Source organism: Saccostrea cucullata, unplaced genomic scaffold, assembly GCF_032062105.1.
Source record: "Saccostrea cucullata isolate Sc308-1 unplaced genomic scaffold, CSIRO_AGI_Scuc_v1 ctg5609, whole genome shotgun sequence".
NCBI lineage: Eukaryota > Metazoa > Mollusca > Bivalvia > Ostreida > Ostreidae > Saccostrea > Saccostrea cuccullata.
The window spans coordinates 85,114-100,339 of NW_026933990.1; the positions used below are offsets into that span (position 1 = coordinate 85,114).

Below are 15,226 nucleotides of genomic sequence, written 5' to 3' on the forward strand. Positions count from 1 at the left end.
TTAAAATGTTTTCACCATGTTTAATGTTATATCTTATAGCTGTTGTAAATACGGGAGAAATTTACAGAAATAAAAGTCTGTCAAAACAGATATGTTGATCTCCCAATTGATGTCTTTGTTAATTCTCACAATCGCACAGTCTTTTGGTGTCCAGACCATAAAATCACACAAGGATTTCCCAATTATATGAAGCTGTCCTTGCACTTGATCATAGTATTGGTGGTTCTCTCATAGCTTGAAGGACTTGACTCCATTAAAATCCTGAACCTCTATATGAAAAAAATATATATGTTGAAGATTTTTAAAGAATAAGAATTTTCATTGGTGCCTCAATCATTAATATAAGACAAAACTATTTAACTAATAAATATTTACATGTATAAGTATTTTGTTCCTTACTGTACAATAAAGTGAGAAGGCAAATCATCTGCCTTGAGGACTAACATTACAACAGAAGGAAAAAACTTTTTTAACAATTGCTAAATTGTACTTAAATTTATCCAAACTAATATATTGGAATTATTTAAAGTAATATCTCAGTACATGAAACGTATTCAAACAAATACATACACACTTATTACCTAGGCAGAAATCGTGTACTTTTTCAATAGCATCTGGAATTGTCATATTCTTTGCTGAAAAGGGGCATTTCACCTCCAGTATTTCTGGCTTAACGTTTGACATCTCTAATATGTCAGCGAGTCCTGGATTCTGATAGCTGAATCCGAATGCAGCAGGACAACGAATGAGTCCATCGGGGCTTGACCCAAGAACCCCATTACAGTGTAGCCAGATACCTAATATGAACAGTATTATAAAGTTTCAAAATAGCATTAATATGCAACACTCTGATTTTCTTATGCATTGATGACTTGTTATAAATAGAATATACAAACAGTATATTTATATTCATTATCTTCAACTTCAGTTTAATAACTGAATTTTAAATAAATTAGCTCAAGAAAAATTTTTATTTATCATCAATTTTTATTTGCTTTAAAGAAATTGAAATTTTGCTTAGGAAAGAAATGTACCAACCTGTTGGCTCTACAACCGCATCCCCAAAAGTTCTATACTTTTCAATTGCGACTTTTTCATTGCACGTCCCCCAAATAATGGCATCCTTCTTTGACAGATCATAAGCTGAGCATAATCTTTTGTATAAGGAGACAGGATATCTGTTATATAAGGAGCAAACTTTCAATATTTTTGATTTTATAATTAACTGCTTTTACAAGTATCATTTATAATTACATATACATATAAAGGCATGTAAACTACCAGTATACCTATTTCTCTTGATCGCTGCCAAAACACAACCAAAGTTTGAAGCTGTTGATCTATTCTTCCTAACAGATGACCACATGCAATTTTCCTTTTGACCAGTGGTAAGACAGGCAATCTAAAACATGACAAAAATCTTAAAACTTAAACAACATTCATAATGAAACAGAATACATTCTATTCATTATGCAACTCATTTGTCTTTACCTGTTGGATTTCTTGCTCATTTATCATTAATTTTTGCTTCATCCTAGCAATTGGATTCTCTGCAGAAATAAATTCCTGGCTAGAGATGAGGTCTTCAACTAGAGGCACTGCAAGTGTGGGCACAGGCGGCTCGGGGGATAGTATCCAATGCATTGCTGTTGATTTAATTAAACAAAAAAATTAAACCCTCAGTGAAAAAGACAACAAATACTCAATAAACCTGTATTGCAGTTACATCACCAATTCTTAATACTGGTATAAATGTTAAATATTTTTTCAAACTTATTTTATTTACTACATCAAATAAATTTTGGATTTCAATATTTATACATGTGAAAAGAATGTACAAATAACTTCCTTTAAGTATGTATGAGAAATAGGGTGAATAATATTTAAACATTTTACTAAAGGTTGCAGTTGAGTTGAAGTTTTATATTACGTCACGATCTTCTAGTTTGACAGATGCGTTCAAGGTAAATAGTATACGCCTCCTAACCGCAAGCTTTACGACTGGAACTTTCTTCTAATCCTTGATTGTTTGCTTGTACAACAGACTATTTCTGTGTCAAGGTTGATAATATGAGTTTATCAATCACATGAATTGTTTACGCTGAATGCATCTGTCAAAAAAGATTGTGACTTGATGCAAAACTTCACACTGAATTGAAATTGATAGTATAAATGTATAATTAAAAGTTTAAAACAAAGTCAACACAAAAACAAAAGAGACAAGAACAAAACTAACATGTAAAAGACAAAAAAAGCAAAAAGAATGGAAAGACCGCACATCTTGTCAGAATTTCAGTCCAATGTCAAATAAGCCATTAAATATCTGAAGTCCAAAGTCCGGGTGTAATGAGTTAGTTAGGTGTTTTGTGAATTTATATATATATATATACATGTGTGTATATGCATTCTATCCTATCACAGTATAAATTTTCAAAAAAGTAACAATAGAATAAACTCGTAAACAATGTGACACTAAAATAAAACACCAGATATATTAACCTGAAAATCTCCCTACAGTTGTCAATTTCTGATATAGGAACTCCCTGTCCCTATCATTGACTGGCCTATTTGTTGCCCTAGTAATTTTTGACAAAAGTTGAAAAATGGAGCATAATACAACACTGAATGGTTTTACATATACCATGCTAGCTGCAGATCTGTAGCTTGCTGGTCTGAAAAAATTAGGATGGACGACCAGAGAGATACAGTTCCATCCATTGAAAAAAGTGTATATTGCCCATAAAAAATATGCTATTTCTCTATTTTTTATATTTTCACTTTTGGGGTACTGTCATTTTTTAATATTTTGCACCATTCATGAAACAGTCATAATAAATGCATACCTGTAATTTATAAACCTGTCAGGTGCAGGAAAAAGTTCTTCCATCGTCTTAGTTTGACGAGGTGGCGCACTCTGGATGCTTAATCCAACTCTGGCGTACATCAGTTTTGCTGACATTTTTGTACCTGTATCAACATGTTCCATAAATTTACTAAGTTATATTATAGTCTTGGGGCCTAAAGTTAGATTTTATAGTTACAAGTATGCTTATATATGCCAAGGTAGTGGACTTGGAGGTTCCAGGGCACGAATAGTACCCTGCTACCTACAGTCACATGGTGAACTGCACACTTGTATATACCGGGTATATATATTGGTGTGCATGTTTTGATATAATTTCTATTTAACATTAAATTTGGTAAAGCATACCTAAAACAGACCAAGTGAATTTACATATTACATAAATTGCATATAAATTACCCATAGAGAAGAATGCTGGCTTTATGGTGACATTTGTCCATCCCATGTACACATTCACAGGTACTCTGTTCAACTGTGTAGTTAGAACCAAGAGTAATCTAATAAAATAAAAAAAAAAATAACCACCTAGAATTTTACTTATATTATCTGATACTATCAATTTTAAAAGTAAAAAGCATGTTTACATGGAAACTTGAAAATTGTGGAAAGAGAAAAAAAAAAGAATTGTAAATTAATTTATTATTATGTATTAAGACATTGCATAGACACTTTCAGTCAAGGAAATTCGGAAAGAGGTTTGTTCTGGATTTATTGCATAGGCAGGATAAAACATATAACGTGCGAGTACACCCATTATTGCCGAGTACCCATTATTGCCGATTTTCGTTTTTACGTTTAAAAATCTGTCAAACGGTATTTATTTGTAAATTTTTTGCAAAATACATAAATTACACAATTTTTCCAAACCCCAAATCGTCTCGGAGAAAGAAAAAGTTGTTTAGAATTAATAAACTCACCATTGATATATCAAGTCTTTGAAAACGCACAAAAAAAGCAGTCGTGCGACAGGACATGCCATAGAATTTTCGGCTAGCTTTCCATTTTCCTGACAGAATCAGTCATGTTTTGGTGCAAATCAAATGAATATTCTCCTGCATGCAATGATACTAAACAAAATTATCCATGGTAATTTTTCTACTTGCATTATTTAACGAAAATTACGACGAGTACGAAGCGTCTGCATTCTCTATCCAGAGTTGTCGTTCCCGCTACGCTCCCACATACACCTCTGACTCTGTCAACGCTTGTTTTACAAGATTCTTGGAAAAATTGTAAATGATTGAAAAATGTATTAATAGTCGTTTATAATTATATTTCTTATCGGAAAACAATATTTATTTTAATTTGTTACACCTTAAAAGGATTTTTTAATTAAGATTTTAATTTTTACTGCGCAAAATAGTTCCGTTAAAACTTTGAAAATAAGTCGTTTTAAGGGAATATAGATTTGAAATAAATGATGAATTATCATTTTTATCAATAATTACAATAATTAATTACTATTTTAACTTCAAAATTTCACCGTTTAAAATTTGTACAAGAATCTTGTACAACGAGCGTTGACAGAGGTGTAGTGAGCGTAGCGGAAGACAACTCTGGTTAGAGAATGGAAGCGTCTGCTGTACGACGCCATTTTTGTTTTATACGGGAGCGGATCAAAATCCACCACATGCACCTGTTCTTAATAAATCTGCAATAGGTTATTTTTATCGATTTATTTTTGCTCATATCGCTTCAAAATTATATGGACAACTTTTTAAAATAACATAACAAGGTGAAAGTGTCTTATTTAATTTTTTTTAAATAAAAATATATATAAATGGGAAAATAAATGGGAAAATGAGGAAAAAATTCACAAGTTCTGGATGACATGAGAGTACAAAGACATATCCTGGATTCATCCTTGGAGAAACAATATACTCAATAACTTGCTCTACATTTTTTTTTTCTTCAAGAGATAAAAAAAATAAATATTATGAAAAATGGAGTTCTATTGAAGATGGGGGTGCAAGCTACTTTTCTTCAAAAACCCCTTTTACAACTCCAAGTCATTTTATGGCTATAAAAATTGGAAACTAAAACCCATGCAGGGGCTGGATGGTCTAAATTCATACTTTATAATTGAACAAAATAGAGAAAAGTTACTTCCATTTACAGTTACAACATTTCTTTACATACTCCTATATATTTTTAATTCTTCACATAAAACTGTAAAGCTTTGATTTAGCAGCCATAGGCAGAGGTCTGTATGACATTCATTCAACTCCTTAAAATTTCTTCAGATACTGTAGTCAGCCATTTATTTGGTCATTGGCAAGGCAAAGATTTTAAAAAAAAACTTTTCATTCTTCCAAAAATCTCAAAGAAATGGGATGAACTTACAGTAAGGAAGAAGGATATGGAAATAACCTGTAACCTGTAGCTCCGGTCTCGCATGGAGGCTTGCACAATTCCCCTTATAAACTGCGCATCTTTGTCATACACAAACTTTAAAACGTGGTCAGATTGTACGGCAGTCTCCGATTTCCGCATAAGTTTCGTTGTACCAGCTGTATAATTTGACCATGGAGAACGCCATACCGCAATCGCGTATACCTAATACCTTGTGTAATATGGCGTCTTCTTTGTTTATCTCCAGAAACGAAATCTGGCGATGTCTAGGGGGGGGGGGGGGCACTGTGTAGGCATAACACCTGCATCATTAGGGACTCCTCGGCTGATTAGGTTTGCCGAATAAGTGGAAAATTTAGCCTGGTACCCTGTCTCACCATTGCCGAGGCAGTGACGCAGAGTAAACGAAGCAAAACAGGGACAGGGAACCAGGCTATGCATAGGAATTTGTTAAAAGTTCTCTACTAAGAACAAATGTATTTTTGATAACTGCACAATAATAATTACAGTGCAGTTTATATTCACATTTAATTAATCAGATTATGAGTATAAATTGTTTCAACAGCGATTACAAGTAGGTACACTATATTTCAGAACGTCAGTTTAATTTGGCGACTATTGGGTCAACATCCTGCCTTGAACAGGAAGTTGAACAGGATCCCATAAGCCGGCTATTGCTCTTTGAGCAATAAGCCCGGCTAATGATGCCTTATGTACATGTACGTCACTAATAATTTAACGATATAAATTAAACCGTATGACTGCGCAACACCAAAAATTTAAAATAGCATAATTCCTTTGTTCATTGTACATGTATATGATTAGCCGGGCTTATTGCTCAAAGAGCAATTGCCGGCTTATGTGATCCTGTTCAAGGCAGGATGTTGACCCCATAGTCGCCATTTTAAAGTTACCTGCAAAAATATAGTTCTTACTCGCAACCGCTTTTGAGATAATAGAAACGCTAAATAAAGCAACAAAAATAAAACGAAGTTTTATCTATATAAAATAAACATTAGTAGTAATGGCTTTGAAAACTTCATAAGTCAAAGAACATAGTTCATTAGCGTAAGGACTTTTGATAATCAGTGTTACCGTAGTTCTCTACACATACGAGGTAAAACAGGAGAGGGAACCAGACTGGCCTGTTTGTTTACATTCAGCTGCGGTACCAGATTAGTTCTGATTCTGACAAAATCGGACCGTGGTATTAGGATTGAAAAACTCACTGTCAGTGTCTTATCATTTATATTTATATTTTAAAATAATTTTTTCATCAGAATATAAACGTGATTCATGTAAGAAATCCATTCTACTCTGTAAATGCGCCCGGCTCTCTGTACTTCTGAGTACTTTGATTTTATATTGTCGTTTAACATAAACTGATGAGCAAAACGTAATCAGACATAAATATATTTTTTATTGCTTTCAATAAAAAAAGTATGTGGTCATTTAAATCAAAATTACCATCCGATCCGGTTTGAAGGTATAAAGTTTTAATTAAATTTAAAGATACGATTTACAGTGATGAGTATTTTCAGTATTTCACACCAGACACATTCTATTAAGCAAACCAATTTCCCAGTTCATCAAACACATACAATGTATAAATCACTAGTATTTTCATAGTCCTAGGCCTGTGTTCAGTACGGCGCCATTCCGTACTGCTTTGGCGGTGGATTTGGTGGTGGGTATACAGCTCCGTTTGGTGGCGGGGGCGGCGGTGGGTACTGTCCTGGGGGGTAGGCGGGGTTACTTTCATAGGCTGGTGGTGGGGGCATATTATACATCCCACCTAAAAAAATTATAATAATATTTAAAAAATAAAGTAAAAAACGAATCAGAAAGCTTCAGGAACTAATACCTGTCTGTGGCTACCTGTAAGTTAAAATGTACAATGTATGCTTTATCCAAAAATTTCCGAGGGAAAATAAAGAAGTTTAAATACTTGTATGTTAAATCCAAAGTTATTAGTATAGAAAATTTTGCGTATTATTCGACGAAAATTTCACAGAAAAAAAATCTTCAACAATATTTTTGTTAACTCAACAAACTTTTGAAGAAGAGAAAAAACTGTTTTATTTCAAATTTCATTTATAATAGATTGCAAATTTAAAAAGTCCCTGGCTAAATATTCTCTTTCATCAATTAGTAAAATATCTGAGATAAAAATAAACAATGACGTCACCTGCTGGTGGTGGCGGTTGATGTACAGTGGTGACGGTGGTGCTTGGTGTAATATTAGTCACGCGTGTTCGATTCGCCGCTTGTTTCTTGCATATTACAATGATCACAAAAACCACAATTCCCGTACAAACGATAGCCCCAGCAATCGCTCCACCAATCACATCGTAGCCTCTGTTATAAAAATGTATCGAAATTTATGATTATTCTATATGGTTACTTTTTTCCATAGGAATTTTTAAAATATATTTTCTTGTAGATACATAATTTGAAAAAAGAATACATGTATCCGACATGAAATGGAAGTGTTTACTCACGTGGTATAGGTATAGTAGCAGTAGTAATAGGAATAATAGTAGGAATAGAAACAGTAGGAACCGGATACTGTTTGGAAAACTGGAAAACAGAAAAAAATCTATAAAAGCATATTTATCATAACCCAGCTTGACAAGAGGGGTATATCTGCCCATTCGTTTCTGTTTTTTTTTTTGTTTTTTTTTTACTATTTTTTATTGAATTGCCCCCCCCCCCCCCCCCCTTCATATTCTCTTCAAATTTTGTGCTTTGTAATGAGAAATACTGAGATAATGAACCGTATTCAAGCTCAAATGTCAATCAAAAATTACAAAAAAGGAGCGGAGCAATCAATCAGAGGTGGGATCAGATGCCATGGAGTAGTCAACATTCCCTGGGGACCGGTCACAATAAAAAATCACAAGTATCAAAAATCAAAAATAGTAAATCTGAATCCTGTCATTGTTGTCTTTAGCTTTTATGCAGCCTCGTTTTCTTTTTTAAAGTTTTTTTTGTGCTGTAAATGTTGAATTTACTAAGGGAGGGAGTGATTACAAAATTTAAAATATAGTGTATGATTAACAGTTAATTAAAATGTAGACATTGTCGCTAAATGTTTATTAAACGGACAAAATCATTTAGAAAGCTGAATGACCAGTGCACATTTATTTTTTCAAAGAAGAATTTATACTTGTCAAATTTGTATAGTGTGTGTCTATATTTGCATGACTGTATATTTTGCTTATATTGCTAGATAAAATGATGGAATGTCACTTCTAATAATTTAAGTTAGGAAAGTAACTTTTGTTAGCCCTATGTAATGCAAATTTCAATCCAAGATGTTTTATATATGAACACTCAAACGATATAACTATAGGACATGGACAAAAACATAGTTTATGTATAGATAATTTGAAATTCAAAGAAAAAATGGCCTTATACCAAAAGTTTTTTTTTACAGCTTATAAAGGATATGAATAGTTTATTTTGAAATAGAAATAAAAAAACTTACATGTACACAATAAAAAGGTGAGCAGCCAAATAATTGATACAGAAAAATTTCCAACTTCCATCATTTTTTTTAATTCCAATTCCACAGGGGAAAAAAACAATAATGAAGATGTCTAAAACTGATCAGCTGATTGTTTATCGATGTTCCATAGTTTCAAATTGTCCTTTTGTAAGTCACAAGGTAAAATTAAATCAAATGCGTAAAACAAACAATGACCATACCTCCAACTATATATGTAAAATGGACACCCTTTAAATTTCTATGTATTTTTCGGCTTAGTGTACCAAGAAGAAAAAACGCGAAATCTATATAAATTTAATAAGGTCATTTAAAACTGCCACACATGCTTTCTATCAAGAAAGTCATCTCAAAATATACGTTTGATATAGAAATTTCATTGGTTCAGAAATATCGGTACCAGTTGTATTTTGTCAAACTTTAAAAAAAACCAACATCTCCAAACAAATAGCTAGAAATGAACAATTTTGGCCAGGTAGATTAAAGTAGATATTTAATTAATTTTTCGCAATTTCTGGGGACATCACTCGTATAACTTAAAGTATATATCGTGTTCAATGTTAAATAAAATATGGTCATCTTTTTATTTATTTTTGGTCTATTGAAAGTAAGATGGCAAGCAGTGCATACTTCAGCTTTCTCGATGTCTACTATTTGATTCATAAAAAGCTCCATGCCTGTTGAAAAAAGTACGTAAGCTAAACACCAGTCCAAGGAAGAGTTCAGTCCAGAGCGAGCCGTGTTGTGGAATGGGTTGGTTGGGGGCGGGAAGGGGATGTGGTGGGGGACTTTTGTGTACTATGATATTCAGTAACTTTACAAATTGCCGACCTTTTAAAAATTTTTTTAATGGGTTAGGGTAATATTCTAGCTGCAGATATGTAGCTTGCTGGTCTGAGGAATTGGAGTAGTCGTTCATCCAATTCATTTTTTAAACCATGCAGCGCTACAGATATGCAACAATTGATATTTGGTATAAGGTCAGGTAAAAGTCGTGAGTGTTCAGAATCGAGGCATGATAGAGAATCCTCACTGCTCATGTAGACCCTGAAAACTACGATATGCAAAAGTTTGGTCTATCACAAATCAAAAAAGGCTTCGTATACGAACAAGTACTAATATTAATAAAATGAATATGTCAAACCATTTCTTATTCTATAGCATAGAAAATATACCGAAACAAACAAGTTTATTTATGCATAAACAATTTATTTAAACAATAAAATACATCTAAATGCAGGACAGTATCCATAAAACTTGTAATAAAAAATGAAGAAACCAAATCTTACATAGATATAAAAAATACCATGAACCTTTCAGAAATACTAGTATTTTCATACAATGTCATGAAATTTTCCCCCCTGAAATAATTTGAATTTAGGTAAAGTCGTCTTGACTGGTTGAAATTTGACATGAATTAATTTACTAGTAGATACATGTACCGGTATATGTTTGTACTGTACAATGTAAATCACTACATTTTTGTTCTCAATAACTATATGCTAATTGTTGTTAATCTTCACACGAACTGTGGATTAAAAAAAAACAATATATAATTCTTTAAAAACATTACAAATAAATACGAGATTATTTTTTTGCGAACAGACAGACAAAAATAAAGTAATCACGAATACAAAGTGATTTACAGTATTCAAGGATAGATATTAAGTTTTTTGATTTAGAATATAGAAATTCCAGAGATAAAGTAATTCACGAAGACGCAGCGCATCTTTGGCTGTTTCATTTAGTATTTAGTCGGAGGGTAAGCCGGAGGTGGATAACCAGCCCCGGGGCCAGGAGGGGGTGGATAGGTAGCTGGGGGAGGTGGGTACCCAGCATTAGGGTTGGGTGGCTGGGAAATTCCAGGACCACCGTATCCGTATCCAGCTGAAAAATTAAACCAATATTATCATTAAATTGATAACACATTTTGATAGGAGAAACAAGAACATTAATTATATTAAATATTATGTATTATTTTTTTTGAATAAAAAAAATACGTCTTGCAAATAAGGGGAAAATAATCAGTTGCTAAATAATAGCTCTTAGTTAATTTGTAAATGTTCTTAGAAGGAAATGTATGACGTCACCTGCTGGTGGTGGTGGTTGTGGTTGGTGTACGGTGGTGACGGTGGTGCTTGGTGTGGTGTTTATCACACGGGCTCGAGTCGCCGCTTGTTTCTTGCAAACTATAATGACCACTACCACAATCACTACAATAACAAAGATAGCCCCAACAATCGCTCCCGCAATCACCTCGGCACCTCTGTAACAAAAAATGCATTATTTCATAAGAAAAAAGTTACAGGGGCAATTTAACTGAGAGTTTCCTTAATGATATTGAGAATTGAAGAAACTGGAAGGATGGAAGGATTACTTATCTGAAAACAATCTCACACAAACATCCTCTCACACACCCTTGCTCCTTGCACCCACACGCACCCCCCCCCCCCCCACACACACACACACAGAGGGAGGAGAGAGAGAATAGAATATCTTATGTTGGGAATTTAAGCAATAATTAAAAAATCGAATAATGAAAGATATAAAGTTAATATGCAAATTCAAAGAATTGTGGTCCCCCGCTTTCGGTGTCTTTGTGGGTGGGATGTTATTTATTTTACGATATATTGTGTCTGATATGAACACTTTATCATATGTCATTTATTTAGAAATTATCATTGAAGGTTGTTATTATCTAAATAAGGTCAAACGTTAAAGTCAAGGGGTAAGAAATCATACATGTAGCATGCTTGGAATTATCTTGTCACAGGTAACGCACATGTCAAATATGAAAGCTCTATCTCTTCTCAATATAAGAAACAAAATGTGCTTGTGAAACACTGATGACCCCGTCTGGCAACATAACGAAGACAAAACTTTTCTTAAATGCAAATTAATATATTATTACCCAAGATAGGGTTTTTCTAACAATTAAGAAATACGACTGTGAAATACAAGATTCCTAGCACCACCTATTCAAAAGTTAAGGGTCGAGGATAATTTTTTAAAAGGTAGGTCAAACTCCGAGTTGAATTGGTCTGAGTTGTTGGTTTCTTAAGAAAGGTCTTGTCACGAGTAATTCATATGTGAAGGATGAAAACCCTAAGCGTTCAAAGGTTATGGCCAAGGTTAAAGTTTTTAAAAAGTAAATCAACTCCAAAGTCAGGGTCAATGGGTTAAAGTTTTTGGTATCCAATGAAAGGAATTTTCACAAGGATTACATAATTATGTAAAGTATAAAAGACAAAAGTTATGGTCAAGGTTAAAGTTTTTTTCTTAAGTAAAAAATTTCCAAGGTCAAGGTCAAAGTTGTTGGTATCTAAGGAAAGGTCTTGCTACAAAGAATACAAATGTGAAATACGAAAGTCCCAGTATCTACCATTCAAAAGTTGTGACCAAGGTAAAACTTACATATGTGTAGTATGAAAGCCCTAGTATTTACCATTCAAAACTTATGGTCAAGGTTAAAGTGTTTTCATAAGTACAAAAATCTCCAAGGTCAAGATCAATAGGTCAAGTTTGAAAAGGTTTTGCTACAAAGAATACATTGTGAAATATGAAAGTACTAGGACATACTTTTCAAAAGATATGTCCAAAATGAAGTTGTGGAATTTTTGTGTACAAGTAGGCCAAGGTCAAGGTAAAAGGGTCAAAATTGATAGTACCCAAAGAAAGGTCTTGTCACAAGGAATACTCAGGTGAAATATGAAAGTCATAGCTTCGACTAAATCAAACGTTATGGGCAAGGTTAAAGTTTTTGTGACTGACGGACAGCACGACAGACAGACGGACAGACGAATGAGATTTAATGTCCCCTCGGCTCGCGAAAGCGGGGGACAAAAAGTTAATGCTGGCGCAGTAGTATGCAAATCAAGAACATTTTAGGTAAGACAGCAAAAATAGTATCTTGTTTAAACGCTTGAAAAAATATTCCAATGAGTCGTCGTTAGAGATAGACTCCAATGATTTTTTACTTACAATGTACACTCTGTAATTTCATTTTCTATATCAATACTCACGTGGTATAGGTACTAGTATAAAGAGTTGTGCAGTAGTAATAGGCATAGTACGATGAATAATAACAGTAGGAACCAGACACGGTCTGAAAATCTGTGAAAAGGGAAAAGTTAAATTAATAAAGTTTATTCATTTCAAATGCAATGATATACATATATTTACTGGGATTGAGGACAAAATTGACTATGTTAGTCTCCAAAGGATAAAAATATTGCCCGACGCGGAGGAGAGGGCAATTTGTTTCTTTTTTCTTATTTTGAGGAGGCTAACATATTTAATGATGCCCGAAAACACAGTCAATAATTGTTTTGTTTTATAAAAACGAATCAACAGAATTAGAATATACTCTGAACTGTTCATCTAGTGCTAGCGATTTTTTTTTGTTATTCATATTCTGTTTTAACAAGTCGCGACAGTATCATGACGTCTTGTGTAAGAATCTAAATCAAAATTTAGTCGGATAAACAGTCAAAAACAAATAAAATTCCCCGTCAATATTTTTCGAAGGAGCTTATATCAACTTTGTTGACTTTTCTTTTTATAGAGAATATATGAACTATTCTCTACTGAATATCATTTATAATAACAATTTGAAAATTAACACACAAATTATCTGAAACTAGAGTGTTATAGTGCACATTGGAATTGCCTGTAAAAATGATTATCCTGGCTTTAAAATCCACTTTATCTAACAAGAAGCGTTGAGTGAAGAGAGGGTGAAAATTAAATTTGATTTGATATGAGTGCATTTTGTCTATTTATAAAATTTAAAGATTGGCAAGGCTATGATACGATTAAAGCAACATAGCGATTCTTAAAGGCTTGCTGTTCTTGAAAAGTATTAATATATGACCGCTATATTTATCTAGACAAGAGGCTGTGACACGGGATAGTGTTCGGCTGAGTATCTTAATGCCTGTTGTTCTCATTCAAATTTATATTTTGAATTAAATGTACCCCCTGCAGTTTTTTCCCATTCCAAGATTGACCTTGATATGGAAAATGATATTGGACATGATTTGAACTATTTCAGAATTTACGCTGCCTCAGAATTCTTTATTATACCTCTACTGTAATTTCTCTATATGAAATTAATATCATAAAACTGTCTATTTCCCCGAGAAGAAACTATTGCGCTCATCTGAAGACTACTCCCTGAAAAATCAGAGCTACTCCCTGGGACTACTCCCTCATGAATATTTATATTATGATTTAATTGTTTTAGGACACGATGCATTACTTATCATACAATGTGATAAACCGCATGCATTTGTAATCATGCATCTACAGTGTTTTTTTTTTAATGTCGGCATATTAGGTGAAAAAAAGTTAAATCGCCTACGATTGTTTCGGTATAATAAAACAGTTATGGAATGGGTAAGAGGGAAATGGCAAATTTATGGTTCCCCTCGGCAGGAAACTATTTCCCTCGGCGGCTTCTCCGCCTCGGGAAATAGTTTCCTCCGTCGGAAAACCATAAATTTGCCATTTCCCTCTTACCCGTTCCATAACTGTATACTGAGTACTATTGTACCACCTCCTTATCTTCTCCTCTGACCTAGGGGTTCTCGGGAAGAAGATTGTTACAGAATCTGTCCCTTGTATTTCAATGTAAACTTTCAAATACCTGTTTTGGACACACTCTTTCCATGGAGTTCATGATTTGAATAATTATAAGATGATGACATTGTCCTATGATGGTGTGATGAGAATATCAATTAAAATTTAAGTGATTTACATCAACAATCTACCATTAACGGTAAATAAGATGGACAAAAATATAGTGCAAACAACTTTAATATACCAATAAGCCTAATATTTCAAATTTATTTTAAAACTTATGAACGATACGAATAATTGAAAATTTAGTAATTAAAAAAAACTTACATGTACACAACAAGAAGATGAGCGATCCTACGCTTGATACAGATAGAATTTCCAATTTACCCATCTTTTACTCTTATTCCAATGTAATAGATTGGAAAAGATGATCAAAACTGATCGGTTGCTAGTTTGTAGGAATCCCAGTAATTGCAAAATTGTCCAACAGGAGGTCACAAGCAAAATTTAAATTCCAATGCGCAAGACAAATAATGACTATATCCCCAACCATATTTTTTTTGTGAAATGGACACGCTTTAAATTTCTTTGTGTATTTCGAATCAGTGTAACAATCAGCTAAAAGTAAAGTCTAACCCATAAGCGTATAAAATGTTTTTGAATTGCATGCATTTCTATGGAGAAATTTATCACAAAATATTAAACATTCATCCTAAGTACATAAAATATATATATATATATATATATATATATATATATATATATATATATATATATATATATATATATATATATATATATATATATATATATATATATATAATTAAAGATATTATTATAGATTTGTTGAATTCGTTATAACCAATTCAAGAATTTGGTTATAACGAATTCAACAAATCTGTAATAACAGATTAAATTCGTTA

At 33.0% G+C, this 15,226-nt stretch overlaps 1 long non-coding RNA gene and 1 pseudogene across 1 annotated transcript; both read right to left on the minus strand.

Annotated features, from left to right (window-relative positions):
- On the minus strand, positions 1 to 3,978 carry LOC134239761 (uncharacterized; annotated as a pseudogene).
- Positions 3,979 to 10,317: 6,339 nt separating this feature from the next.
- LOC134239764 (uncharacterized) lies at positions 10,318 to 12,838 on the minus strand. The gene is made up of 3 exons (XR_009986285.1): positions 12,746 to 12,838; positions 10,814 to 10,989; positions 10,318 to 10,610 (listed from the first exon to the last, which is right to left on the minus strand). It is a non-coding gene; the product is annotated as an uncharacterized LOC134239764 (long non-coding RNA).
- Between the last annotated feature and the right edge of the window lie 2,388 nt (positions 12,839 to 15,226).